Below are 21,799 nucleotides of genomic sequence, written 5' to 3'. Positions count from 1 at the left end.
AAAGATAGCCCCATGCACCACTTGAAGGTTGACGTCGCGATGAGAAGGACGAAGCAAAGACGAGTGTAACGTTGACCAGGCAGGGCGAGGCAGGGGACCCCCAAAGAACCGGCGCCAGGCATGCTCACCTGGGGACTCAGCAACGGTGGAGAGCGCAAAACGACCGTAGATGACCTTGCTGGTCAGGGCAGTCAAGTCGAAATCCGCACCCGTATTATCGACTAATGTCACACCGACCGTACGGCAGAAGCGGCGCCGCGACCGAACGCGGGAAAGCCAAGTCTCCGGGAGAACAGAATGGATATATTGAACCGCAGTTGTAAGCCACGACGGGCAAGGGGCGTCCGAAGCTAGCCCACACAGGTCAGCAATCGCGGGACTGGGTAAAAAACCCGGAACCACTTCGTAAGTAAAATCCCGTAAGCGATACAGACCGTGAAAAAGAAAACACGCACGAGCACGCGGACTGAGACCGGACATGTCAATACGCGGGTTGAAAAATAAAACCGAACTTAATAAATCGGGCGGGTCTCTTAAATGCAGATTCTGAGTGGCACAGAATTCAGACCAAGCGAGCCAAAGCTCACGATACCGGGGTGAGAACCTCGCGACATACGAGGCAGGGAGCGTGCACTGCAAAATGTCAAATCCCGGGTCCGAGGCATGTAAAGAAGGACACAACAAATACTGAGCCAGTTCGTACGTACGTTGCGCGTCGGCGCCCGTAATATACCGTAACAGTTCTTGCAAGCGAAAAGTAAGTTTCTGCGTGCGCAAGTCAACCAGCCCGAAGCCGCCGACCTTCTTCGGACGCGTAAGCAAAGAATAAGCGACCGTATGGGCGCGTTCACCCCACAAAAAACCCAGGGTTTCCCGGCGAAAGTCGTCCTCAAACCGATTAGGTAACGCGAGGGACCGCAGCGAATGCCCCAGTAATGACATGGCCAAAGTGTTGACCACCACGATCTTGCCCGACAAGGAAAGGCACCGACCTTTCCAAATGCGAAGGACACGACGGAATTTAGCCAAACGCGGGCGCCAGTTAAGATCGTCCGATACCGCGCCATCCGTACTGAGAAAGATGCCCAAAATCTCGAGCGGGTCGGACGAGATAGTGAGGTCCGCAACAGAGGATGGGGCTCGACCCCGGTCGCAGCCCAACCACATACTTCGACACTTGGAGATGTTCAAGTCGGAACCCGACGCGAGGCCATACCGCTGATATTCCCGCACAACTTCCAAGACGGATGCTGTATCACGGACCACCAAGGCATTGTCATCGACATGAACCCGTAACAAGGGAGGAGGCTGAGAGGTCGGCCAAAGAATCCGGTCGATAGCGGGACGGCATTCCAAGGCGTAGCATAGGGGTTCGGAAGAGAGAACGTAAAGCAAGGGACTAAGCGGACAGCCCTGGCGGACCGATCGACCGAGCTGAAAAAAGTCTGTTAAATATCCATTTATTTTCAGGCAAGACTTGCTGCCAACGAGAAATAATTGAATCCACTTGCGAAAAGGCTCGCCGAAGCCAAAAGCGCGAAGTACCGCAAAGAGGTAGTCCCACGAAACCTGATCAAACGCTTTCGCGAGATCTAATTTAACGAGGATACCCGGCCCGCGAGACCGCTGCAGATAGTCCATGATGTCGGAGAAAAGGGCGGGAGTACTGGTCGCGGAACGTGATCGAACGGCGCCCGTTTGCGAACCATGAATTAACGATGGAAAAATTGAAGAAAGCCGTGAACCGAGTACTTTCGCGACGAGCTTATAGTCCGCGTTTAGCAACGTGATGGGGCGTCTGTTCTTGACGTCTCTTAAATCACCGGCTTTAGGCAGCAAGATAATGAGCCCTTCCTTCATAGAAGGAGGAAGGCGACCCTCCGAATGACAATGGGAAAGGAGTGCAACAAATTCTTCCTGAATATGTGGCAGCACGAATCGCCAGAACTCGTTCGTGAAACCGTCAGTACCCGGGCTTTTGCCGGCGGGAGCGCAATTTAAGACCATTGAAATGTCCGCCCACCGTATCGGGGCATCACTAACCTGCGCGTCGGGCGCACAAAGTCTGTTAGTAACGAAAGACGCGAAAAAGTCAATTACAGCCCGGTCCGTAGGACGTCTACGAGACATCGCCGCGAAGTGTTCAAAATAGCGCTGCCGAACGGCCCCCGGTTCCGTGAGGAGCTGCGCGTCAGGCGCCAAGACACATTTGATCGACTTAGAAGACTGCCGATGACGTTCCAGGCGGAGAAAAAAGGACGTAGGACGCTCACCGGCCGAGCGCCATTGCTGGTTAGCCCGAACTACTGCCCCCTGCAGCACCCCCCTGTCGAAGTCGTTTAAGGCCTCCTTCGCCGCAAGAAAGTCCGCGAGACCAACCGAGGAATTAGATGCGGCCAGCTGAGTCTTGGACAAGGCTTCGCGTAAGCGAGTTCGTTCGGCGCGATCACGCGAGGCTTGAACCTTCCCGTACAACATGGCATGTTCGCGTAGGGACTGCTTTAAAGCTTCGTACCATGCAAATTTGTCCGGCGATTCGCGAAAGCGTTGGCGACTCCGGCGAAGAATGCGTAAGACCGCCTGGCGGTAGGCGTCGAACTGCAAGAGACGCGCATTAAAAGACCACGTACCTGGGCCCATCTTAACGCCGTCCAAGACGAGACGGAGTTCAAGGGGGCGATGATCCGAAAGGGGACACGGTAAGATCTGACAGGTCGTAACATTCTGACGATCCTCCCCGGCAAGGAGAACATAGTCGATGCGCGATTGAAGATAAGAGCCATACACGGGACCGGACCAGGTCCAGTCTAAGTTGTCCGCATGTGTTGCGCGCCAAACGTCAATGAGGTGGGTATCACGTAGAAATCGGAATAAGGCAGTCGAGCCCAAACGCGAAGAGGAACCAGACAATAGTCGGCGATCCAGACCCGGCTGCGCTACGTCGTTAAAATCCCCGACGACTAGGGGACGCGAACAGCGCGAGACCACCCCCCGCAAGCGGTCATAAAAGGGCAAACGATCGGGCGCGACATTCGGAAGATACACGTTCAAGATATCCAGAGGTTCGCTGTCAATGGACAAATACGCCAAAATAAACCGGCCCTCTCCACTACGTAGGACGCGGGCAGGCAAAACGTCAAGACCCGCCCGAATGCAAATAGCAACACCGCGAAAACCGGAAACAGGGTCATTATCAAAATAAATGGGACCGCGCCAAAGAGACCGAAAAACCGCGACATGGGAGCCCGACCAGTGAGTCTCTTGGAGACACAAAACGTCGAAACCCTTGCTCCATTCAACCAGTTCTTTCATCTTCGCCAGAGCCCGCAAACCGCGGACGTTAAGAGAAACGATTTTTATCATTGAAGGGCGAGAGCAGCGGAGGGGTCACCTGGTCAGCGATAAGACGTGGAGAAAGAGGCCGACCAAGCAAAGGGAGGTCTGACTTAGGTCGTTTCAGCCCCTGCTTACCACCGACAACACGCCAGTCTCCCTGGCCATCCTCGGGCGAAACGGAAGGTTCACCATCACTACTAGAAACTGGACGTTTCTGAGTCGCAACCAGTACTTCAGAGTCTCCAGGCGCCGCAACTGGTGACCCGCCCTCCGGGATAACCTCGGCGGAAGAAACACCAACCGGCAAGTCGACAAAAGGTGCAGCAGGAGGCAAACGACGAGGTATATCAACATTGGGGCAAACCCGCGCGATATGCCCCTGAGCGTCACACCGGCGGCAAACGAAGAGAGGACAGTCCTTGTAGAGGTGAGAGTTAGACAGACACTTATTACAAACTTTGCCCTGCCGATCATGCCGAACGCGGTAGGAGCTTTCGAGCCCCATGACGTCGACCAAACGCAAACTATAAGGTAAGCTAGAGACACCCTCTGGTAGCGAAACCTTTATCGAGCGTTGCCCGTAATACTTGCCATTTGTACGCTCCAAAACCACCTCACTTTTAACTCGCAATTATAACTCAGCAACTTTGCCTTTAAAACGTCATCCGATACAAACTCCGGGAGATCAAAAAAGGTAGCAATGATCTCGCGACTCCCGACTTTACGCACCACGCAGTCTTCCGCCTCGAGCCCAAGACCTAATTCTGCGCAATTATCCGCATCTTCCAACGACACAAATGTTACGAAAAATCCGCCTTTCGTACTCACCACCGACGAATAAGAATCCGCACCAAAAGTCAATGACAAAGCTTCTTCAATCTTCGAAACAACGCGCTCCTGACATTCTACAAAAACCGAACGTTTCAAAACTTCCATCGTGTAAGTAGATTAGTAATAATAATAGATTAGTTGAAAAAATAACGGGACTCTGCCCGAGGCAGAGCCCAAAACGCGAGAAACCCGACTCAAAATAGACAGCAAAAAAGAAACTCACGCAAAGAAACGAATTAAAAAGCCAAAAGGCCGAAAAAAAACCCGCGAGCAAGAGGAGAAGCCGAGGACGGAGCGAGAGAAAAACGCGACCGCACTCGACGAAAACCAAAACGCGAATCCACGAGAGCCAGATATCCTAGCCACTAGACCATATCGGACTTGCTTAACCAAGTCTTAATTCTATTCATAAACCTATATCCTTAAGTCTATTCTTGAAAAGCGGTACAAAACCACGTGCTCCGATACCGGGAATCGAACCCGGGCCTTCTGGGTGAAAGTCAGGTATCCTAGCGACTAGACCATATCGTACTTGCTCAACCTAGTCTTAATTCTATTCTTGAAAAGCGGTACAAAACCACTCGCTCCGATACCGGGAATCGAACCCGTGCCTTCTGGGTGAGAGCCAGATATCCTAACCACTAGACCATATCGGACTTGCTTAATCAAGTCTTAATTCTATTCATAAACCAATATCCTTAAGTCTATTCTTGAAAAGCGGTACAAAAGCACTCGCTCCGATACCGGGAATCGAACCCGTGCCTTCTGGGTGAGAGCCAGATATCCTAGCCACTAGACCATATCGGACTTGCTTAATCAAGTCTTAATTCTATTCATAAACCAATATCCTTAAGTCTATTCTTGAAGAGCGGTACAAAAGCTCTCGCTCCGATACCGGGAATCGAACCCGGGCCTTCTGGGTGAAAGTCAGGTATCCTAGCGACTAGACCATATCGTACTTGCTCAACCAAGTCTTAAGTCTATTTTTGAAAAGCGGTACAAAAGCACTCGCTCCGATACCGGGAATCGAACCCGGGCCTTCTGGGTGAGAGCCAGATATCCTAGCCACTAGACCATATCGGACTTGCTTAACCAAGTCTTAATTCTATTCATAAACCTATATCCTTAAGTCTATTCTTGAAAAGCGGTACAAAACCACGTGCTCCGATACCGGGAATCGAACCCGGGCCTTCCGGGTGAAAGTCAGGTATCCTAGCGACTAGACCATATCGGACTTGCTTAACCAAGTCTTAATTCTATTCATAAACCTATATCCTTAAGTCTATTCTTGAAAAGCGGTACAAAAGCACTCGCTCCGATACCGGGAATCGAACCCGGTCCTTCTGGGTGAGAGCCAGATATCCTAGCCACGCGACCATATCGGACTTGCTTAACCAAGTCTTAATTCTATTCATAAACCAATATCCTTAAGTCTATTCTTGAAAAGCGGTACAAAAGCACTCGCTCCGATACCGGGAATCGAACCCGGTCCTTCTGGGTGAGAGCCAGATATCCTAGCCACTAGACCATATCGGACTTGCTTAAACAAGTCTTAATTCTATTCATAAACCTATATCCTTAAGTCTATTCTTGAAAAGCGGTACAAAAGCACTCGCTCCGATACCGGGAATCGAACCCGGGCCTTCTGGGTGAAAGCCAGATATCCTAGCCACTAGACCATATCGGACTTCCTCAACCAAGTCTTAATTCTATTCATAAACCTATATCCTTAAGTCTATTCTTGAAACGCGGTACAAAAGCACTCGCTCCGATACCGGGAATCGAACCCGTGCCTTCTGGATGAGAGCCAGATATCCTAGCCACTAGACCATATCTGACTGGTCGGAACAACCCAAAATATTATTCCTGTAAATGTGTCTTTAAGTTTATTCATAAAAGCGGTACAAAAGCACTCACTCCGATACCGGGAATCGAACCCGCCCTTCTGCGTGACAGCCAGATATCCTAGCCACTAGACCATATCGGACTTGCTTAACCAAGTCTCAATTCTATTCATAAACCAATATCCTTAAATCTATTCTTGAAAAGCGGTACAAAAGCACTCGCTCCGATACCGGGAATCGAACCCGGGCCTTCTGCGTGAGAGCCAGATATCCTAGCCACTAGACCATATCGGACTTGCTTAAACAAGTCTTAGTTCTATTCATAAACCGATATCGTTAAGTTTATTCTTCAAAAGCGGTACAAAAGCACTCTCTCCGATAGCGAGAATCGAACCCGTGCCTTCTGGGTAAAAGCCAGGTATCCTAGCCTATAGACCATATCGGACTTGCTCAACCAAGTCTTAATTCTATTATTGAAAAGCGGTACAAAAGCACACGCTCCGATACCGGGAATCGAACCCGGGCCTTCTGGGTGAGAGCCAGATATCCTAGCCACTAGACCATATCGGTCTGGTTGTAACAACCCAAAATATTATTCCTATAAATGTGTCTTTAAGTTTATTCATCAAAAGCGGTACAAAAGCACTCACTCCGATACCGAGAATCGAACCCGCCCTTCTGCGTGACAGCCAGATATCCTAGCCACTAGACCAAGTCTTAATTCTATTCATAAACCTATATCCTTAAGTCTATTCTTGAAAAGCGGTACAAAAGCACTCGCTCCGATACCGGGAATCGAACCCGTGCCTTCTGGGTGAGAGCCAGATATCCTAGCCACTAGACCATATCGGACTTTCTTAAACAAGTCTTAATTCTATTCATAAACCAATATCGTTAAGTCTATTCTTGAAAAGCGGTACAAAAGCACTCGCTCCGATACCGGGAATCGAACCCGGGCCTTCTGGGTGAGAGCCAGATATCCTAGCCACTAGACCATATCGGACTTGCTTAACCAAGTCTTAATTCTATTCATAAACCAATATCCTTAAGTCTTTTCTTGAAAAGCGGTACAAAAGCACTCGCTCCGATACCGGGAATCGAACCCGGTCCTTCTGGGTGAGAGCCAGATATCCTAGCCACTAGACCATATCGGACTTGCTTAAACAAGTCTTAATTCTATTCATAAACCTATATCCTTAATTCTATTCTTGAAAAGCGGTACAAAACCACGTGCTCCGATACCGGGAATCGAACTCGGACCTTCTGGGTGAAAGTCAGGTATCCTAGAAACTAGACCATATCGTACTTGATCAACCAAGTCATAATTCTATTCTTGAAAAGCGGTACAAAAGCACTCGCTCCGATACCGGGAATCGAACCCGGGCCTTCTGGGTGAAAGCCAGATATCCTAGCCACTAGACCATATCGGTCTGGTTGTAACAACGCAAAATATTATTCCTATAAATGTGTCTTTAAGTTTATTCATCAAAAGCGGTACAAAAGCACTCACTCCGATACCGAGAATCGAACCCGCCCTTCTGCGTGACAGCCAGATATCCTAGCCACTAGACCAAGTCTTAATTCTATTCATAAACCTATATCCTTAAGTCTATTCTTGAAAAAAGGTACAAAAGCACTCGCTCCGATACCGGGAATCGAACCCGTGCCTTCTGGGTGAGAGCCAGATATCCTAGCCACTAGACCATATCGGACTTTCTTAAACAAGTCTTAATTCTATTCATAAACCAATATCGTTAAGTCTATTCTTGAAAAGCGGTACAAAAGCACTCGCTCCGATACCGGGAATCGAACCCGGGCCTTCTGGGTGAGAGCCAGATATCCTAGCCACTAGACCATATCGGACTTGCTTAACCAAGTCTTAATTCTATTCATAAACCAATATCCTTAAGTCTATTCTTGAAAAGCGGTACAAAAGCACTCGCTCCGATACCGGGAATCGAACCCGGTCCTTCTGGGTGAGAGCCAGATATCCTAGCCACTAGACCATATCGGACTTGCTTAAACAAGTCTTAATTCTATTCATAAACCTATATCCTTAATTCTATTCTTGAAAAGCGGTACAAAACCACGTGCTCCGATACCGGGAATCGAACTCGGACCTTCTGGGTGAAAGTCAGGTATCCTAGAAACTAGACCATATCGTACTTGATCAACCAAGTCATAATTCTATTCTTGAAAAGCGGTACAAAAGCACTCGCTCCGATACCGGGAATCGAACCCGGGCCTTCTGGGTGAAAGCCAGATATCCTAGCCACTAGACCATATCGGTCTGGTTGTAACAACGCAAAATATTATTCCTATAAATGTGTCTTTAAGTTTATTCATCAAAAGCGGTACAAAAGCACTCACTCCGATACCGAGAATCGAACCCGCCCTTCTGCGTGACAGCCAGATATCCTAGCCACTAGACCAAGTCTTAATTCTATTCATAAACCTATATCCTTAAGTCTATTCTTGAAAAAATGTACAAAAGCACTCGCTCCGATACCGGGAATCGAACCCGTGCCTTCTGGGTGAGAGCCAGATATCCTAGCCACTAGACCATATCGGACTTGCTTAACCAAGTCTTAATTCTATTCATAAACCAATATCCTTAAGTCTATTCTTGAAAAGCGGTACAAAAGCACTCGCTCCGATACCGGGAATCGAACCCGGTCCTTCTGGGTGAGAGCCAGATATCCTAGCCACTAGACCATATCGGACTTGCTTAAACAAGTCTTAATTCTATTCATAAACCTATATCCTTAATTCTATTCTTGAAAAGCGGTACAAAACCACGTGCTCCGATACCGGGAATCGAACTCGGGCCTTCAGGGTGAAAGTCAGGTATCCTAGAAACTAGACCATATCGTACTTAATCAACCAAGTCTTAATTCTATTCTTGAAAAGCGGTACAAAAGCACTCGCTCCGATACCTGGAATCGAACCCGGGCCTTCTGGATGAGAGCCAGATATCCTGGCCACTAGACCATATCTGACTGGTCGGAACAACCCAAAATATTATTCCTATAAATGTGTCTTTAAGTTTATTCATCAAAAGCGGTACAAAAGCACTCACCCCGATACCGGGAATCGAACCCGCCCTTCTGCGTGACAGCCAGATATCCTAGCCACTAGACCAAGTCTTAATTCTATTCATAAACCTATATCCTTAAGTCTATTCTTGAAAAGCGGTACAAAAGCACTCGCTCCGATACCGGGAATCGAACCCGTGCCTTCTGGGAGAGAGCCAGATATCCTAGCCACTAGACCATATCGGACTTTCTTAAACAAGTCTTAATTCTATTCATAAACCAATATCGTTAAGTCTATTCTTGAAAAGCGGTACAAAAGCACTCGCTCCGATACCGGGAATCGAACCCGGGCCTTCTGGGTGAGAGCCAGATATCCTAGCCACTAGACCATATCGTACTTGCTTAACCAAGTCTTAATTCTATTCATAAACCAATATCCTTAAGTCTATTCTTGAAAAGCGGTACAAAAGCACTCGCTCCGATACCGGGAATCGAACCCGGTCCTTCTGGGTGAGAGCCAGATATCCTAGCCACTAGACCATATCGGACTTGCTTAACCAAGTCTTAATTCTATTCATAAACCAATATCCTTAAATCTATTCTTGAAAAGCGGTACAAAAGCACTCGCTCCGATACCGGGAATCGAACCCGGGCCTTCTGGGTGAGAGCCAGATATCCTAGCCACTAGACCATATCGGACTTGCTTAAACAAGTCTTAGTTCTATTCATAAACCGATATCGTTAAGTCTATTCTTCAAAAGCGGTACAAAAGCACTCTCTCCGATAGCGGGAATCGAACCCGCGCCTTCTGGGTAAAATCCAGGTATACTAGCCTATAGACCATATCGGACTTGCTCAACCAAGTCTTAATTCTATTATTGAAAAGCGGTACAAAAGCACACGCTCCGATACCGGGAATCGAACCCGGGCCTTCTGGGTGAGAGCCAGATATCCTAGCCACTAGACCATATCGGTCTGGTTGTAACAACCCAAAATATTATTCCTATAAATGTGTCTTTAAATTTATTCATCAAAAGCGGTACAAAAGCACTCACTCCGATACCGAGAATCGAACCCGCCCTTCTGCGTGACAGCCAGATATCCTAGCCACTAGACCAAGTCTTAATTCTATTCATAAACCTATATCCTTAAGTCTATTCTTGAAAAGCGGTACAAAAGCACTCGCTCCGATACCGGGAATCGAACCCGTGCCTTCTGGGTGAGAGCCAGATATCCTAGCCACTAGACCATATCGGACTTTCTTAAACAAGTCTTAATTCTATTCATAAACCAATATCGTTAAGTCTATTCTTGAAAAGCGGTACAAAAGCACTTGCTCCGATACCGGGAATCGAACCCGGGCCTTCTGGGTGAGAGCCAGATATCCTAGCCACTAGACCATATCGGACTTGCTTAACCAAGTCTTAATTCTATTCATAAACCAATATCCTTAAGTCTATTCTTGAAAAGCGGTACAAAAGCACTCGCTCCGATACCGGGAATCGAACCCGGTCCTTCTGGGTGAGAGCCAGATATCCTAGCCACTAGACCATATCGGACTTGCTTAAACAAGTCTTAATTCTATTCATAAACCTATATCCTTAATTCTATTCTTGAAAAGCGGTACAAAACCACGTGCTCCGATACCGGGAATCGAACTCGGGCCTTCAGGGTGAAAGTCAGGTATCCTAGAAACTAGACCATATCGTACTTAATCAACCAAGTCTTAATTCTATTCTTGAAAAGCGGTACAAAAGCACTCGCTCCGATACCTGGAATCGAACCCGGGCCTTCTGGATGAGAGCCAGATATCCTGGCCACTAGACCATATCTGACTGGTCGGAACAACCCAAAATATTATTCCTATAAATGTGTCTTTAAGTTTATTCATCAAAAGCGGTACAAAAGCACTCACCCCGATACCGGGAATCGAACCCGCCCTTCTGCGTGACAGCCAGATATCCTAGCCACTAGACCAAGTCTTAATTCTATTCATAAACCTATATCCTTAAGTCTATTCTTGAAAAGCGGTACAAAAGCACTCGCTCCGATACCGGGAATCGAACCCGTGCCTTCTGGGTGAGAGCCAGATATCCTAGCCACTAGACCATATCGGACTTTCTTAAACAAGTCTTAATTCTATTCATAAACCAATATCGTTAAGTCTATTCTTGAAAAGCGGTACAAAAGCACTCGCTCCGATACCGGGAATCGAACCCGGGCCTTCTGGGTGAGAGCCAGATATCCTAGCCACTAGACCATATCGTACTTGCTTAACCAAGTCTTAATTCTATTCATAAACCAATATCCTTAAGTCTATTCTTGAAAAGCGGTACAAAAGCACTCGCTCCGATACCGGGAATAGAACCCGGTCCTTCTGGGTGAGAGCCAGATATCCTAGCCACTAGACCATATCGGACTTGCTTAAACAAGTCTTAATTCTATTCATAAACCTATATCCTTAATTCTATTCTTGAAAAGCGGTACAAAACCACGTGCTCCGATACCGGGAATCGAACTCGGGCCTTCAGGGTGAAAGTCAGGTATCCTAGAAACTAGACTATATCGTACTTGATCAACCAAGTCTTAATTCTATTCTTGAAAAGCGGTACAAAAGCACTCGCTCCGATACCGGGAATCGAACCCGGGCCTTCTGGGTGGAAGCCAGATATCCTAGCCACTAGACCATATCGGACTTTTCAACCAAGTCTTAATTCTATTCATAAACCTATATCCTTAAGTCTATTCTTGAAAAGCGGTACAAAAGCACTCGCTCCGATACCGGGAATCGAACCCGAGCCTTCTGGATGAGAGCCAGATATCCTGGCCACTAGACCATATCTGACTGTTCGGAACAACCCAAAATATTATTCCTATAAATGTGTCTTTAAGTTTATTCATCAAAAGCGGTACAAAAGCACTCACCCCGATACCGGGAAGCGAACCCGCCCTTCTGCGTGACAGCCAGATATCCTAGCCACTAGACCATATCGGACTTTCTTAAACAAGTCTTAATTCTATTCATAAACCAATATCGTTAAGTCTATTCTTGAAAAGCGGTACAAAAGCACTCGCTCCGATACCGGGAATCGAACCCGGGCCTTCTGGGTGAGAGCCAGATATCCTAGCCACTAGACCATATCGTACTTGCTTAATCAAGTCTTAATTCTATTCATAAACCAATATCCTTAAGTCTATTCTTGAAAAGCGGTACAAAAGCACTCGCTCCGATACCGGGAATCGAACCCGGGCCTTCTGGGTGGAAGCCAGATATCCTAGCCACTAGACCATATCGGACTTTTCAACCAAGTCTTAATTCTATTCATAAACCTATATCCTTAAGTCTATTCTTGAAAAGCGGTACAAAAGCACTCGCTCCGATACCGGGAATCGAACCCGAGCCTTCTGGATGAGAGCCAGATATCCTGGCCACTAGACCATATCTGACTGGTCGGAACAACCCAAAATATTATTCCTATAAATGTGTCTTTAAGTTTATTCATCAAAAGCGGTACAAAAGCACTCACCCCGATACCGGGAAGCGAACCCGCCCTTCTGCGTGACAGCCAGATATCCTAGCCACTAGACCATATCGGACTTGCTTAAACAAGTCTTAGTTCTATTCATAAACCGATATCGTTAAGTCTATTCTTCAAAAGCGGTACAAAAGCACTCTCTCCGATAGCGGGAATCGAACCCGCGCCTTCTGGGTAAAATCCAGGTATCCTAGCCTATAGACCATATCGGACTTGCTCAACCAAGTCTTAATTCTAATATTGAAAAGCGGTACAAAAGCACACGCTCCGATACAGGGAATCGAACCCGGGCCTTCTGGGTGAGAGCCAGATATCCTTGCCACTAGACCATATCGGTCTGGTTGTAACAACCCAAAATATTATTCCTATAAATGTGTCTTTAAATTTATTCATCAAAAGCGGTACAAAAGCACTCACTCCGATACCGAGAATCGAACCCGCCCTTCTGCGTGACAGCCAGATATCCTAGCCACTAGACCAAGTCTTAATTCTATTCATAAACCTATATCCTTAAGTCTATTCTTGAAAAGCGGTACAAAAGCACTCGCTCCGATACCGGGAATCGAACCCGTGCCTTCTGGGTGAGAGCCAGATATCCTAGCCACTAGACCATATCGGACTTTCTTAAACAAGTCTTAATTCTATTCATAAACCAATATCGTTAAGTCTATTCTTGAAAAGCGGTACAAAAGCACTCGCTCCGATACCGGGAATCGAACCCGGGCCTTCTGGGTGAGAGCCAGATATCCTAGCCACTAGACCATATCGTACTTGCTTAACCAAGTCTTAATTCTATTCATAAACCAATATCCTTAAGTCTATTCTTGAAAAGCGGTACAAAAGCACTCGCTCCGATACCGGGAATAGAACCCGGTCCTTCTGGGTGAGAGCCAGATATCCTAGCCACTAGACCATATCGGACTTGCTTAAACAAGTCTTAATTCTATCAGAAGTCCATTAAATTAGCCTAGGAAGTAACCAAAAGCGGGGTTTGGTACTCCCCTCTCTTGTGTAGCAATACTGAAGAAGGGCGACACATTCGCCACCTCGCGATAATTTTTCTCAGATCTCCGGTTTAGGTGCGACTCTTACGCCAAAATTTGCCCTATCGAGAGAGAAAAAACTATTGGCCGAAAACGCCCCCTTCCACTGTAAAACCGAGCGCGCTTAAAAATAGGAGAAGGGATGGGGGTGTGAATTTTGGAACAGTCAAGGTCATTCAGTTTTTTATGACTCTTCATAAACCTATTGAAAAAAACTATTTAAAGGGAGGGTGAAGTAGAAAATCAAGTGGTTTTTTATCGATTCCCCTACTATTTACAAGACCAGTCTGCATGGTCAAACATTCAGGAAATACTAGCTCCGAATGATTTTAAAATTCAAATTATGTTCAGATTTAAAAGATAATATTAAATAAGGACGTCCGACCAATCGCGTAACCCACTGCCTTTTTATAATTAGTAGAAGAATCGATTAAAAAACCACTTGATTTTCTACTTCACCCTCCCTTTAACAACCGTGGCTGTTCCTTTTTTTAATTTTTTATAAAGCAAACAATCTAACCTTTAGAGATGCAGCGATCATGGGCTGAAGAAGTCACGCCCTGCTCACGTCAAGAAAGACTTTCTAGAGAGGAGCTCGAAATTTGTAACTGTGTTAGGAAAGGGGAAAAAATTTAAACCCCTATCCATGGAGTTAGAAGGAGTTTTTATCCCAGCAGAGACGTACGCTATACCAGCCATTGTAATTGTTCACTTCCTAGGCTAATTTAATGGACTTCTGATTCTATTCATAAACCTATATCCTTAATTCTATTCTTGAAAAGCGGTACAAAACCACGTGCTCCGATACCGGGAATCGAACTCGGGCCTTCAGGGTGAAAGTCAGGTATCCTAGAAACTAGACTATATCGTACTTGATCAACCAAGTCTTAATTCTATTCTTGAAAAGCGGTACAAAAGCACTCGCTCCGATACCGGGAATCGAACCCGGGCCTTCTGGGTGGAAGCCAGATATCCTAGCCACTAGACCATATCGGACTTTTCAACCAAGTCTTAATTCTATACATAAACCTATATCCTTAAGTCTATTCTTGAAAAGCGGTACAAAAGCACTCGCTCCGATACCGGGAATCGAACCCGAGCCTTCTGGATGAGAGCCAGATATCCTAGCCACTAGACCATATCGGACTTGCTTAACCAAGTCTTAATTCTATTCATAAACCAATATCTTTAAGTCTATTCTTGAAAAGCGGTACAAAAGCACTCGCTCCGATACCGGAATCGAACCCGGGCCTTCTGGGTGAGAGCCAGATATCCTAGCCACTAGACCATATCGGACTTGCTTAAACAAGTCTTAAATCTATTCATAAACCGATATCGTTAAGTCTATTCTTCAAAAGCGGTACAAAAGCACTCGCTCCGATACCGGAATCGAACCCGGGCCTTCTGGGTGAGAGCCAGATATCCTAGCCACTAGACCATATCGGACTTGCTTAAACAAGTCTTAAATCTATTCATAAGCCGATATCGTTAAGTCTATTCTTCAAAAGCGGTACAAAAGCACTCTCTCCGATAGCGGGAATCGAACCCGTGCCTTCTGGGTAAAAGCCAGGTATCCTAGCCTATAGACCATATCAGACTTGCTCAACCAAGTCTTAATTCTATTATTGAAAAGCTGTACAAAAGCACACGCTCCGATACCGGGAATCGAACCCGGGCCTTCTGGGTGAGAGCCAGATATCCTAGCCACTAGACCATATCGGTCTGGTTGTAACAACCCAAAATATTATTCCTATAAATGTGTCTTTAAGTTTATTCATCAAAAGCGGTACAAAAGCACTCACTCCGATACCGAGAATCGAACCCGCCCTTCTGCGTGACAGCCAGATATCCTAGCCACTAGACCAAGTCTTAATTTTATTCATAAACCTATATCCTTAAGTCTATTCTTGAAAAGCGGTACAAAAGCACTCGCTCCGATACCGGGAATCGAACACGTGCCTTCTGGGTGAGAGCCAGATATCCTAGCCACTAGACCATATCGGACTTTCTTAAACAAGTCTTAATTCTATTCATAAACCAATATCGTTAAGTCTATTCTTGAAAAGCGGTACAAAAGCACTCGCTCCGATACCGGGAATCGAACCCGGGCCTTCTGGGTGAGAGCCAGATATCCTAGCCACTAGACCAAGTCTTAATTCTATTCATAAACCTATGTCCTTAAGTCTATTCTTGAAAAGCGGTACAAAAGCACTCGCTCCGATACCGGGAATCGAACCCGTGCCTTCTGGGTGAGAGCCAGATATCCTAGCCACTAGACCATATCGGACTTTCTTAAACAAGTCTTAATTCTATTCATAAACCAATATCGTTAAGTCTATTCTTGAAAAGCGGTACAAAAGCACTCGCTCCGATACCGGGAATCGAACCCGGGCCTTCTGCGTGAGAGCCAGATATCCTGGCCACTAGACCATATCGGACTTGCTTAAACAAGTCTTAATTCTATTCATAAACCTATATCCTTAATTCTATTCTTGAAAAGCGGTACAAAACCACGTGCTCCGATACCGGGAATCGAACTCGGGCCTTCAGGGTGAAAGTCAGGTATCCTAGAAACTAGACCATATCGTACTTGATCAACCAAGTCTTAATTCTATTCTTGAAAAGCTGTACAAAAGCACTCGCTCCGATACCGGGAATCGAACCCGGGCCTTCTGGGTGGAAGCCAGATATCCTAGCCACTAGACCATATCGGACTTTTCAACCAAGTCTTAATTCTATTCATAAACCTATATCCTTAAGTCTATTCTTGAAAAGCGGTACAAAAGCACTCCCTCCGATACCGGGAATCGAACCCGAGCCTTCTGGATGAGAGCCAGATATCCTGGCCACTAGACCATATCTGACTGTTCGGAACAACCCAAAATATTATTCCTATAAATGTGTCTTTAAGTTTATTCATCAAAAGCGGTACAAAAGCACTCACCCCGATACCGGGAAGCGAACCCGCCCTTCTGCGTGACAGCCAGATATCCTAGCCACTAGACCATATCGGACTTGCTTAACCAAGTCTTAATTCTATTCATAAACCAATATCTTTAAGTCTATTCTTGAAAAGCGGTACAAAAGCACTCGCTCCGATACCGGAATCGAACCCGGGCCTTCTGGGTGAGAGCCAGATATCCTAGCCACTAGACCATATCGGACTTGCTTAAACAAGTCTTAAATCTATTCATAAACCGATATCGTTAAGTCTATTCTTCAAAAGCGGTACAAAAGCACTCTCTCCGATAGCGGGAATCGAACCCGTGCCTTCTGGGTAAAAGCCAGGTATCCTAGCCTATAGACCATATCGGACTTGCTCAACCAAGTCTTAATTCTATTATTGAAAAGCGGTACAAAAGCACACGCTCCGATACCGGGAATCGAACCCGGGCCTTCTGGGTGAGAGCCAGTTATCCTAGCCACTAGACCATATCGGTCTGGTTGTAACAATCCAAAATATTATTCCTATAAATGTGTCTTTAAGTTTATTCATCAAAAGCGGTACAAAAGCACTCACTCCGATACCGAGAATCGAACCCGCCCTTCTGCGTGACAGCCAGATATCCTAGCCACTAGACCAAGTCTTAATTTTATTCATAAACCTATATCCTTAAGTCTATTCTTGAAAAGCGGTACAAAAGCACTCGCTCCGATACCGGGAATCGAACACGTGCCTTCTGGGTGAGAGCCAGATATCCTAGCCACTAGACCATATCGGACTTTCTTAAACAAGTCTTAATTCTATTCATAAACCAATATCGTTAAGTCTATTCTTGAAAAGCGGTACAAAAGCACTCGCTCCGATACCGGGAATCCAACCCGGGCCTTCTGGGTGAGAGCCAGATATCCTAGCCACTAGACCATATCGGACTTGCTTAAACAAGTCTTAATTCTATTCATAAACCTATATCCTTAATTCTATTCTTGAAAAGCGGTACAAAACCACGTGCACCGATACCGGGAATCGAACTCGGGCCTTCTGGGTGAAAGTCAGGTATCCTAGCGACTAGACCATATCGTACTTGCTCAACCAAGTCTTAAGTCTATTTTTGAAAAGCGGTACAAAAGCACTCGCTCCGATACCGGGAATCGAACCCGGGCCTTCTGGGTGAGAGCCAGATATCCTAGCCACTAGACCATATCGGACTTGCTTAACCAAGTCTTAATTCTATTCATAAACCTATATCCTTTAGTCTATTCTTGAAAAGCGGTACAAAACCACGTGCTCCGATACCGGGAATCGAACCCGGGCCTTCTGGGTGAAAGTCAGGTATCCTAGCGACTAGACCATATCGGACTTGCTTAACCAAGTCTTAATTCTATTCATAAACCAATATCCTTAAGTCTATTCTTGAAAAGCGGTACAAAAGCACTCGCTCCGATACCGGGAATCGAACCCGGTCCTTCTGGGTGAGAGCCAGATATCCTAGCCACTAGACCATATCGGACTTGCTTAAACAAGTCTTAATTCTATTCATAAACCTATATCCTTAAGTCTATTCTTGAAAAGCGGTACAAAACCACGTGCTCCGATACCGGGAATCGAACTCGGGCCTTCTGGGTGAAAGTCAGGTATCCTAGAAACTAGACCATATCGTACTTGATCAACCAAGTCTTAATTCTATTCTTGAAAAGCGGTACAAAAGCACTCGCTCCGATACCGGGAATCGAACCCGGGCCTTCTGGGTGAAAGCCAGATATCCTAGCCACTAGACCATATCGGACTTCCTCAACCAAGTCTTAATTCTATTCATAAACCTATATCCTTAAGTCTATTCTTGAAAAGCGGTACAAAAGCACTCGCTCCGATACCGGGAATCGAACCCGTGCCTTCTGGATGAGAGCCAGATATCCTAGCCACTAGACCATATCTGACTGGTCGTAACAACCCAAAATATTATTCCTATAAATGTGTCTTTAAGTTTATTCATAAAAGCGGTACAAAAGCACTCACTCCGATACCGGGAATCGAACCCGCCCTTCTGCGTGACAGCCAGATATCCTAGCCACTAGACCATATCGGACTTGCTTAACCAAGTCTTAATTCTATTCATAAACCAATATCCTTAAATCTATTCTTGAAAAGCGGTACAAAAGCACTCGCTCCGATACCGGGAATCGAACCCGGGCCTTCTGGGTGAGAGCCAGATATCCTAGCCACTAGACCATATCGGACTTGCTTAAACAAGTCTTAGTTCTATTCATAAACCAATATCCTTAAATCTATTCTTGAAAAGCGGTACAAAAGCACTCGCTCCGATACCGGGAATCGAACCCGGGCCTTCTGGGTGAGAGCCAGATATCCTAGCCACTAGACCATATCGGACTTGCTTAAACAAGTCTTAATTCTATTCATAAACCTATATCCTTAAGTCTATTCTTGAAAAGCGGTACAAAACCACGTGCTCCGATACCGGGAATCGAACTCGGGCCTTCTGGGTGAAAGTCAGGTATCCTAGAAACTAGACCATATCGTACTTGATCAACCAAGTCTTAATTCTATTCTTGAAAAGCGGTACAAAAGCACTCGCTCCGATACCGGGAATCGAACCCGGGCCTTCTGGGTGAAAGCCAGATATCCTAGCCACTAGACCATATCGGACTTCCTCAACCAAGTCTTAATTCTATTCATAAACCTATATCCTTAAGTCTATTCTTGAAAAGCGGTACAAAAGCACTCGCTCCGATACCGGGAATCGAACCCGTGCCTTCTGGATGAGAGCCAGATATCCTAGCCACTAGACCATATCTGACTGGTCGTAACAACCCAAAATATTATTCCTATAAATGTGTCTTTAAGTTTATTCATAAAAGCGGTACAAAAGCACTCACTCCGATACCGGGAATCGAACCCGCCCTTCTGCGTGACAGCCAGATATCCTAGCCACTAGACCATATCGGACTTGCTTAACCAAGTCTTAATTCTATTCATAAACCAATATCCTTAAATCTATTCTTGAAAAGCGGTACAAAAGCACTCGCTCCGATACCGGGAATCGAACCCGGGCCTTCTGGGTGAGAGCCAGATATCCTAGCCACTAGACCATATCGGACTTGCTTAAACAAGTCTTAGTTCTATTCATAAACCGATATCGTTAAGTCTATTCTTCAAAAGCGGTACAAAAGCACTCTCTCCGATAGCGGGAATCGAACCCGCGCCTTCTGGGTAAAATCCAGGTATCCTAGCCTATAGACCATATCGGACTTGCTCAACCAAGTCTTAATTCTATTATTGAAAAGCGGTATAAAAGCACACGCTCCGATACCGGGAATCGAACCCGGGCCTTCTGGGTGAGAGCCAGATATCCTAGCCACTAGACCATATCGGTCTGGTTGTAACAACCCAAAATATTATTCCTATAAATGTGTCTTTAAATTTATTCATCAAAAGCGGTACAAAAGCACTCACTCCGATACCGAGAATCGAACCCGCCCTTCTGCGTGACAGCCAGATATCCTAGCCACTAGACCAAGTCTTAATTCTATTCATAAACCTATATCCTTAAGTCTATTCTTGAAAAGCGGTACAAAAGCACTCGCTCCGATACCGGGAATCGAACCCGTGCCTTCTGGGTAAAAGCCAGGTATCCTAGCCTATAGACCATATCGGACTTGCTCAACCAAGTCTTAATTCTATTATTGAAAAGCGGTACAAAAGCACACGCTCCGATCCCGGGAATCGAACCCGGGCCTTCTGGGTGAGAGCCAGATATCCTAGCCACTAGACCACATCGGTCTGGTTGTAACAACCCAAAATATTATTCCTATAAATGTGTCTTTAAGTTTATTCATCAAAAGCGGTACAAAAGCACTCACTCCGATACCGAGAATCGAACCCGCCCTTCTGCGTGACAGCCAGATATCCTAGCCACTAGACCAAGTCTTAATTTTATTCATAAACCTATATCCTTAAGTCTATTCTTGAAAAGCGGTACAAAAGCACTCGCTCCGATACCGGGAATCGAACCCGTGCCTTCTGGGTGAGAGCCAGATATCCTAGCCACTAGACCATATCGGACTTGCTTAAACAAGTCTTAATTCTATTCATAAACCTATATCCTTAATTCTATTCTTGAAAAGCGGTACAAAACCACGTGCACCGATACCGGGAATCGAACTCGGGCCTTCTGGGTGAAAGTCAGGTATCCTAGCGACTAGACCATATCGTACTTGCTCAACCAAGTCTTAAGTCTATTTTTGAAAAGCGGTACAAAAGCACTCGCTCCGATACCGGGAATCGAACCCGGGCCTTCTGGGTGAGAGCCAGATATCCTAGCCACTAGACCATATCGGACTTGCTTAACCAAGTCTTAATTCTATTCATAAACCTATATCCTTTAGTCTATTCTTGAAAAGCGGTACAAAACCACGTGCTCCGATACCGGGAATCGAACCCGGGCCTTCTGGGTGAAAGCCAGATATCCTAGCGACTAGACCATATCGGACTTGCTTAACCAAGTCTTAATTCTATTCATAAACCAATATCCTTAAGTCTATTCTTGAAAAGCGGTACAAAAGCACTCGCTCCGATACCGGGAATCGAACCCGGTCCTTCTGGGTGAGAGCCAGATATCCTAGCCACTAGACCATATCGGACTTGCTTAAACAAGTCTTAATTCTATTCATAAACCTATATCCTTAATTCTATTCTTGAAAAGCGGTACAAAACCACGTGCACCGATACCGGGAATCGAACTCGGGCCTTCTGGGTGAAAGTCAGGTATCCTAGCGACTAGACCATATCGTACTTGCTCAACCAAGTCTTAAGTCTATTTTTGAAAAGCGGTACAAAAGCACTCGCTCCGATACCGGGAATCGAACCCGGGCCTTCTGGGTGAGAGCCAGATATCCTAGCCACTAGACCATATCGGACTTGCTTAACCAAGTCTTAATTCTATTCATAAACCTATATCCTTTAGTCTATTCTTGAAAAGCGGTACAAAACCACGTGCTCGGATACCGGGAATCGAACCCGGGCCTTCTGGGTGAAAGTCAGGTATCCTAGCGACTAGACCATATCGGACTTGCTTAACCAAGTCTTAATTCTATTCATAAACCAATATCCTTAATTCTATTCTTGAAAAGCGGTACAAAACCACGTGCTCCGATACCGGGAATCGAACTCGGGCCTTCTGGGTAAAATCCAGGTATCCTAGCCTATAGACCATATC

The 21,799-nt window shown here is 45.9% G+C and overlaps 62 non-coding genes across 62 annotated transcripts; all 62 read right to left on the bottom strand.

The window, feature by feature from the left end:
• Nucleotides 1-4,751: 4,751 nt before the first annotated feature.
• On the bottom strand, nt 4,752-4,823 carry TRNAE-CUC (transfer RNA glutamic acid (anticodon CUC)). Its single transcript has one exon. It is a non-coding gene; the product is annotated as a tRNA-Glu (tRNA).
• A 79-nt stretch (nt 4,824-4,902) lies between these two features.
• TRNAE-CUC (transfer RNA glutamic acid (anticodon CUC)) lies at nt 4,903-4,974 on the bottom strand. The gene has a single exon. It is a non-coding gene; the product is annotated as a tRNA-Glu (tRNA).
• Nucleotides 4,975-5,178: 204 nt separating this feature from the next.
• On the bottom strand, nt 5,179-5,250 carry TRNAE-CUC (transfer RNA glutamic acid (anticodon CUC)). The gene has a single exon. It is a non-coding gene; the product is annotated as a tRNA-Glu (tRNA).
• Nucleotides 5,251-5,631: 381 nt separating this feature from the next.
• Nucleotides 5,632-5,703, bottom strand: TRNAE-CUC (transfer RNA glutamic acid (anticodon CUC)). The gene has a single exon. It is a non-coding gene; the product is annotated as a tRNA-Glu (tRNA).
• Nucleotides 5,704-5,782: 79 nt separating this feature from the next.
• Nucleotides 5,783-5,854, bottom strand: TRNAE-UUC (transfer RNA glutamic acid (anticodon UUC)). Its single transcript has one exon. It is a non-coding gene; the product is annotated as a tRNA-Glu (tRNA).
• A 379-nt stretch (nt 5,855-6,233) lies between these two features.
• TRNAE-CUC (transfer RNA glutamic acid (anticodon CUC)) lies at nt 6,234-6,305 on the bottom strand. Its single transcript has one exon. It is a non-coding gene; the product is annotated as a tRNA-Glu (tRNA).
• A 204-nt stretch (nt 6,306-6,509) lies between these two features.
• Nucleotides 6,510-6,581, bottom strand: TRNAE-CUC (transfer RNA glutamic acid (anticodon CUC)). The gene has a single exon. It is a non-coding gene; the product is annotated as a tRNA-Glu (tRNA).
• A 210-nt stretch (nt 6,582-6,791) lies between these two features.
• TRNAE-CUC (transfer RNA glutamic acid (anticodon CUC)) lies at nt 6,792-6,863 on the bottom strand. The gene has a single exon. It is a non-coding gene; the product is annotated as a tRNA-Glu (tRNA).
• Nucleotides 6,864-6,942: 79 nt separating this feature from the next.
• Nucleotides 6,943-7,014, bottom strand: TRNAE-CUC (transfer RNA glutamic acid (anticodon CUC)). Its single transcript has one exon. It is a non-coding gene; the product is annotated as a tRNA-Glu (tRNA).
• A 79-nt stretch (nt 7,015-7,093) lies between these two features.
• TRNAE-CUC (transfer RNA glutamic acid (anticodon CUC)) lies at nt 7,094-7,165 on the bottom strand. Its single transcript has one exon. It is a non-coding gene; the product is annotated as a tRNA-Glu (tRNA).
• Nucleotides 7,166-7,369: 204 nt separating this feature from the next.
• On the bottom strand, nt 7,370-7,441 carry TRNAE-UUC (transfer RNA glutamic acid (anticodon UUC)). Its single transcript has one exon. It is a non-coding gene; the product is annotated as a tRNA-Glu (tRNA).
• Nucleotides 7,442-7,651: 210 nt separating this feature from the next.
• TRNAE-CUC (transfer RNA glutamic acid (anticodon CUC)) lies at nt 7,652-7,723 on the bottom strand. The gene has a single exon. It is a non-coding gene; the product is annotated as a tRNA-Glu (tRNA).
• A 79-nt stretch (nt 7,724-7,802) lies between these two features.
• Nucleotides 7,803-7,874, bottom strand: TRNAE-CUC (transfer RNA glutamic acid (anticodon CUC)). Its single transcript has one exon. It is a non-coding gene; the product is annotated as a tRNA-Glu (tRNA).
• Nucleotides 7,875-7,953: 79 nt separating this feature from the next.
• TRNAE-CUC (transfer RNA glutamic acid (anticodon CUC)) lies at nt 7,954-8,025 on the bottom strand. The gene has a single exon. It is a non-coding gene; the product is annotated as a tRNA-Glu (tRNA).
• A 204-nt stretch (nt 8,026-8,229) lies between these two features.
• On the bottom strand, nt 8,230-8,301 carry TRNAE-UUC (transfer RNA glutamic acid (anticodon UUC)). The gene has a single exon. It is a non-coding gene; the product is annotated as a tRNA-Glu (tRNA).
• Nucleotides 8,302-8,511: 210 nt separating this feature from the next.
• On the bottom strand, nt 8,512-8,583 carry TRNAE-CUC (transfer RNA glutamic acid (anticodon CUC)). Its single transcript has one exon. It is a non-coding gene; the product is annotated as a tRNA-Glu (tRNA).
• Nucleotides 8,584-8,662: 79 nt separating this feature from the next.
• Nucleotides 8,663-8,734, bottom strand: TRNAE-CUC (transfer RNA glutamic acid (anticodon CUC)). Its single transcript has one exon. It is a non-coding gene; the product is annotated as a tRNA-Glu (tRNA).
• A 486-nt stretch (nt 8,735-9,220) lies between these two features.
• Nucleotides 9,221-9,292, bottom strand: TRNAE-CUC (transfer RNA glutamic acid (anticodon CUC)). The gene has a single exon. It is a non-coding gene; the product is annotated as a tRNA-Glu (tRNA).
• A 79-nt stretch (nt 9,293-9,371) lies between these two features.
• On the bottom strand, nt 9,372-9,443 carry TRNAE-CUC (transfer RNA glutamic acid (anticodon CUC)). The gene has a single exon. It is a non-coding gene; the product is annotated as a tRNA-Glu (tRNA).
• A 79-nt stretch (nt 9,444-9,522) lies between these two features.
• On the bottom strand, nt 9,523-9,594 carry TRNAE-CUC (transfer RNA glutamic acid (anticodon CUC)). Its single transcript has one exon. It is a non-coding gene; the product is annotated as a tRNA-Glu (tRNA).
• Nucleotides 9,595-9,673: 79 nt separating this feature from the next.
• On the bottom strand, nt 9,674-9,745 carry TRNAE-CUC (transfer RNA glutamic acid (anticodon CUC)). Its single transcript has one exon. It is a non-coding gene; the product is annotated as a tRNA-Glu (tRNA).
• A 204-nt stretch (nt 9,746-9,949) lies between these two features.
• TRNAE-CUC (transfer RNA glutamic acid (anticodon CUC)) lies at nt 9,950-10,021 on the bottom strand. The gene has a single exon. It is a non-coding gene; the product is annotated as a tRNA-Glu (tRNA).
• Nucleotides 10,022-10,231: 210 nt separating this feature from the next.
• On the bottom strand, nt 10,232-10,303 carry TRNAE-CUC (transfer RNA glutamic acid (anticodon CUC)). The gene has a single exon. It is a non-coding gene; the product is annotated as a tRNA-Glu (tRNA).
• Nucleotides 10,304-10,382: 79 nt separating this feature from the next.
• TRNAE-CUC (transfer RNA glutamic acid (anticodon CUC)) lies at nt 10,383-10,454 on the bottom strand. The gene has a single exon. It is a non-coding gene; the product is annotated as a tRNA-Glu (tRNA).
• A 79-nt stretch (nt 10,455-10,533) lies between these two features.
• On the bottom strand, nt 10,534-10,605 carry TRNAE-CUC (transfer RNA glutamic acid (anticodon CUC)). The gene has a single exon. It is a non-coding gene; the product is annotated as a tRNA-Glu (tRNA).
• A 486-nt stretch (nt 10,606-11,091) lies between these two features.
• On the bottom strand, nt 11,092-11,163 carry TRNAE-CUC (transfer RNA glutamic acid (anticodon CUC)). Its single transcript has one exon. It is a non-coding gene; the product is annotated as a tRNA-Glu (tRNA).
• A 79-nt stretch (nt 11,164-11,242) lies between these two features.
• TRNAE-CUC (transfer RNA glutamic acid (anticodon CUC)) lies at nt 11,243-11,314 on the bottom strand. The gene has a single exon. It is a non-coding gene; the product is annotated as a tRNA-Glu (tRNA).
• A 79-nt stretch (nt 11,315-11,393) lies between these two features.
• On the bottom strand, nt 11,394-11,465 carry TRNAE-CUC (transfer RNA glutamic acid (anticodon CUC)). Its single transcript has one exon. It is a non-coding gene; the product is annotated as a tRNA-Glu (tRNA).
• Nucleotides 11,466-11,669: 204 nt separating this feature from the next.
• Nucleotides 11,670-11,741, bottom strand: TRNAG-UCC (transfer RNA glycine (anticodon UCC)). The gene has a single exon. It is a non-coding gene; the product is annotated as a tRNA-Gly (tRNA).
• Nucleotides 11,742-11,819: 78 nt separating this feature from the next.
• On the bottom strand, nt 11,820-11,891 carry TRNAE-CUC (transfer RNA glutamic acid (anticodon CUC)). The gene has a single exon. It is a non-coding gene; the product is annotated as a tRNA-Glu (tRNA).
• Nucleotides 11,892-12,120: 229 nt separating this feature from the next.
• Nucleotides 12,121-12,192, bottom strand: TRNAE-CUC (transfer RNA glutamic acid (anticodon CUC)). The gene has a single exon. It is a non-coding gene; the product is annotated as a tRNA-Glu (tRNA).
• Nucleotides 12,193-12,271: 79 nt separating this feature from the next.
• TRNAG-UCC (transfer RNA glycine (anticodon UCC)) lies at nt 12,272-12,343 on the bottom strand. Its single transcript has one exon. It is a non-coding gene; the product is annotated as a tRNA-Gly (tRNA).
• Nucleotides 12,344-12,421: 78 nt separating this feature from the next.
• TRNAE-CUC (transfer RNA glutamic acid (anticodon CUC)) lies at nt 12,422-12,493 on the bottom strand. Its single transcript has one exon. It is a non-coding gene; the product is annotated as a tRNA-Glu (tRNA).
• A 354-nt stretch (nt 12,494-12,847) lies between these two features.
• Nucleotides 12,848-12,919, bottom strand: TRNAE-CUC (transfer RNA glutamic acid (anticodon CUC)). Its single transcript has one exon. It is a non-coding gene; the product is annotated as a tRNA-Glu (tRNA).
• Nucleotides 12,920-13,129: 210 nt separating this feature from the next.
• TRNAE-CUC (transfer RNA glutamic acid (anticodon CUC)) lies at nt 13,130-13,201 on the bottom strand. Its single transcript has one exon. It is a non-coding gene; the product is annotated as a tRNA-Glu (tRNA).
• Nucleotides 13,202-13,280: 79 nt separating this feature from the next.
• On the bottom strand, nt 13,281-13,352 carry TRNAE-CUC (transfer RNA glutamic acid (anticodon CUC)). Its single transcript has one exon. It is a non-coding gene; the product is annotated as a tRNA-Glu (tRNA).
• Nucleotides 13,353-13,431: 79 nt separating this feature from the next.
• TRNAE-CUC (transfer RNA glutamic acid (anticodon CUC)) lies at nt 13,432-13,503 on the bottom strand. The gene has a single exon. It is a non-coding gene; the product is annotated as a tRNA-Glu (tRNA).
• A 1,046-nt stretch (nt 13,504-14,549) lies between these two features.
• On the bottom strand, nt 14,550-14,621 carry TRNAG-UCC (transfer RNA glycine (anticodon UCC)). Its single transcript has one exon. It is a non-coding gene; the product is annotated as a tRNA-Gly (tRNA).
• A 78-nt stretch (nt 14,622-14,699) lies between these two features.
• TRNAE-CUC (transfer RNA glutamic acid (anticodon CUC)) lies at nt 14,700-14,771 on the bottom strand. The gene has a single exon. It is a non-coding gene; the product is annotated as a tRNA-Glu (tRNA).
• Nucleotides 14,772-14,850: 79 nt separating this feature from the next.
• Nucleotides 14,851-14,921, bottom strand: TRNAE-CUC (transfer RNA glutamic acid (anticodon CUC)). Its single transcript has one exon. It is a non-coding gene; the product is annotated as a tRNA-Glu (tRNA).
• Nucleotides 14,922-15,000: 79 nt separating this feature from the next.
• Nucleotides 15,001-15,071, bottom strand: TRNAE-CUC (transfer RNA glutamic acid (anticodon CUC)). Its single transcript has one exon. It is a non-coding gene; the product is annotated as a tRNA-Glu (tRNA).
• A 204-nt stretch (nt 15,072-15,275) lies between these two features.
• TRNAE-CUC (transfer RNA glutamic acid (anticodon CUC)) lies at nt 15,276-15,347 on the bottom strand. Its single transcript has one exon. It is a non-coding gene; the product is annotated as a tRNA-Glu (tRNA).
• A 493-nt stretch (nt 15,348-15,840) lies between these two features.
• On the bottom strand, nt 15,841-15,912 carry TRNAE-CUC (transfer RNA glutamic acid (anticodon CUC)). The gene has a single exon. It is a non-coding gene; the product is annotated as a tRNA-Glu (tRNA).
• A 79-nt stretch (nt 15,913-15,991) lies between these two features.
• TRNAE-CUC (transfer RNA glutamic acid (anticodon CUC)) lies at nt 15,992-16,063 on the bottom strand. Its single transcript has one exon. It is a non-coding gene; the product is annotated as a tRNA-Glu (tRNA).
• Nucleotides 16,064-16,267: 204 nt separating this feature from the next.
• On the bottom strand, nt 16,268-16,339 carry TRNAG-UCC (transfer RNA glycine (anticodon UCC)). Its single transcript has one exon. It is a non-coding gene; the product is annotated as a tRNA-Gly (tRNA).
• Nucleotides 16,340-16,417: 78 nt separating this feature from the next.
• On the bottom strand, nt 16,418-16,489 carry TRNAE-CUC (transfer RNA glutamic acid (anticodon CUC)). Its single transcript has one exon. It is a non-coding gene; the product is annotated as a tRNA-Glu (tRNA).
• Nucleotides 16,490-16,718: 229 nt separating this feature from the next.
• Nucleotides 16,719-16,789, bottom strand: TRNAE-CUC (transfer RNA glutamic acid (anticodon CUC)). Its single transcript has one exon. It is a non-coding gene; the product is annotated as a tRNA-Glu (tRNA).
• A 637-nt stretch (nt 16,790-17,426) lies between these two features.
• On the bottom strand, nt 17,427-17,498 carry TRNAE-CUC (transfer RNA glutamic acid (anticodon CUC)). Its single transcript has one exon. It is a non-coding gene; the product is annotated as a tRNA-Glu (tRNA).
• Nucleotides 17,499-17,702: 204 nt separating this feature from the next.
• Nucleotides 17,703-17,774, bottom strand: TRNAE-CUC (transfer RNA glutamic acid (anticodon CUC)). The gene has a single exon. It is a non-coding gene; the product is annotated as a tRNA-Glu (tRNA).
• A 230-nt stretch (nt 17,775-18,004) lies between these two features.
• On the bottom strand, nt 18,005-18,076 carry TRNAE-CUC (transfer RNA glutamic acid (anticodon CUC)). The gene has a single exon. It is a non-coding gene; the product is annotated as a tRNA-Glu (tRNA).
• A 204-nt stretch (nt 18,077-18,280) lies between these two features.
• On the bottom strand, nt 18,281-18,352 carry TRNAE-UUC (transfer RNA glutamic acid (anticodon UUC)). Its single transcript has one exon. It is a non-coding gene; the product is annotated as a tRNA-Glu (tRNA).
• Nucleotides 18,353-18,731: 379 nt separating this feature from the next.
• TRNAE-CUC (transfer RNA glutamic acid (anticodon CUC)) lies at nt 18,732-18,803 on the bottom strand. Its single transcript has one exon. It is a non-coding gene; the product is annotated as a tRNA-Glu (tRNA).
• A 79-nt stretch (nt 18,804-18,882) lies between these two features.
• Nucleotides 18,883-18,954, bottom strand: TRNAE-CUC (transfer RNA glutamic acid (anticodon CUC)). Its single transcript has one exon. It is a non-coding gene; the product is annotated as a tRNA-Glu (tRNA).
• A 204-nt stretch (nt 18,955-19,158) lies between these two features.
• TRNAE-UUC (transfer RNA glutamic acid (anticodon UUC)) lies at nt 19,159-19,230 on the bottom strand. The gene has a single exon. It is a non-coding gene; the product is annotated as a tRNA-Glu (tRNA).
• A 379-nt stretch (nt 19,231-19,609) lies between these two features.
• On the bottom strand, nt 19,610-19,681 carry TRNAE-CUC (transfer RNA glutamic acid (anticodon CUC)). The gene has a single exon. It is a non-coding gene; the product is annotated as a tRNA-Glu (tRNA).
• Nucleotides 19,682-19,885: 204 nt separating this feature from the next.
• TRNAE-CUC (transfer RNA glutamic acid (anticodon CUC)) lies at nt 19,886-19,957 on the bottom strand. Its single transcript has one exon. It is a non-coding gene; the product is annotated as a tRNA-Glu (tRNA).
• A 335-nt stretch (nt 19,958-20,292) lies between these two features.
• TRNAE-CUC (transfer RNA glutamic acid (anticodon CUC)) lies at nt 20,293-20,364 on the bottom strand. The gene has a single exon. It is a non-coding gene; the product is annotated as a tRNA-Glu (tRNA).
• A 210-nt stretch (nt 20,365-20,574) lies between these two features.
• On the bottom strand, nt 20,575-20,646 carry TRNAE-CUC (transfer RNA glutamic acid (anticodon CUC)). The gene has a single exon. It is a non-coding gene; the product is annotated as a tRNA-Glu (tRNA).
• A 204-nt stretch (nt 20,647-20,850) lies between these two features.
• Nucleotides 20,851-20,922, bottom strand: TRNAE-CUC (transfer RNA glutamic acid (anticodon CUC)). Its single transcript has one exon. It is a non-coding gene; the product is annotated as a tRNA-Glu (tRNA).
• Nucleotides 20,923-21,001: 79 nt separating this feature from the next.
• Nucleotides 21,002-21,073, bottom strand: TRNAE-UUC (transfer RNA glutamic acid (anticodon UUC)). The gene has a single exon. It is a non-coding gene; the product is annotated as a tRNA-Glu (tRNA).
• Nucleotides 21,074-21,152: 79 nt separating this feature from the next.
• TRNAE-CUC (transfer RNA glutamic acid (anticodon CUC)) lies at nt 21,153-21,224 on the bottom strand. The gene has a single exon. It is a non-coding gene; the product is annotated as a tRNA-Glu (tRNA).
• Nucleotides 21,225-21,428: 204 nt separating this feature from the next.
• On the bottom strand, nt 21,429-21,500 carry TRNAE-CUC (transfer RNA glutamic acid (anticodon CUC)). Its single transcript has one exon. It is a non-coding gene; the product is annotated as a tRNA-Glu (tRNA).
• Between the last annotated feature and the right edge of the window lie 299 nt (nt 21,501-21,799).

The sequence above is a fragment of the Phalangium opilio genome, unplaced genomic scaffold, assembly GCF_054372755.1.
Source record: "Phalangium opilio isolate 3A_F unplaced genomic scaffold, DU_Popi_V2 ptg000201l_1, whole genome shotgun sequence".
NCBI classification, from domain to species: Eukaryota; Metazoa; Arthropoda; class Arachnida; order Opiliones; family Phalangiidae; genus Phalangium; species Phalangium opilio.
Note: the sequence above shows the minus strand (reverse complement) of the source record. Positions and strands in the feature narration are given on the sequence as shown.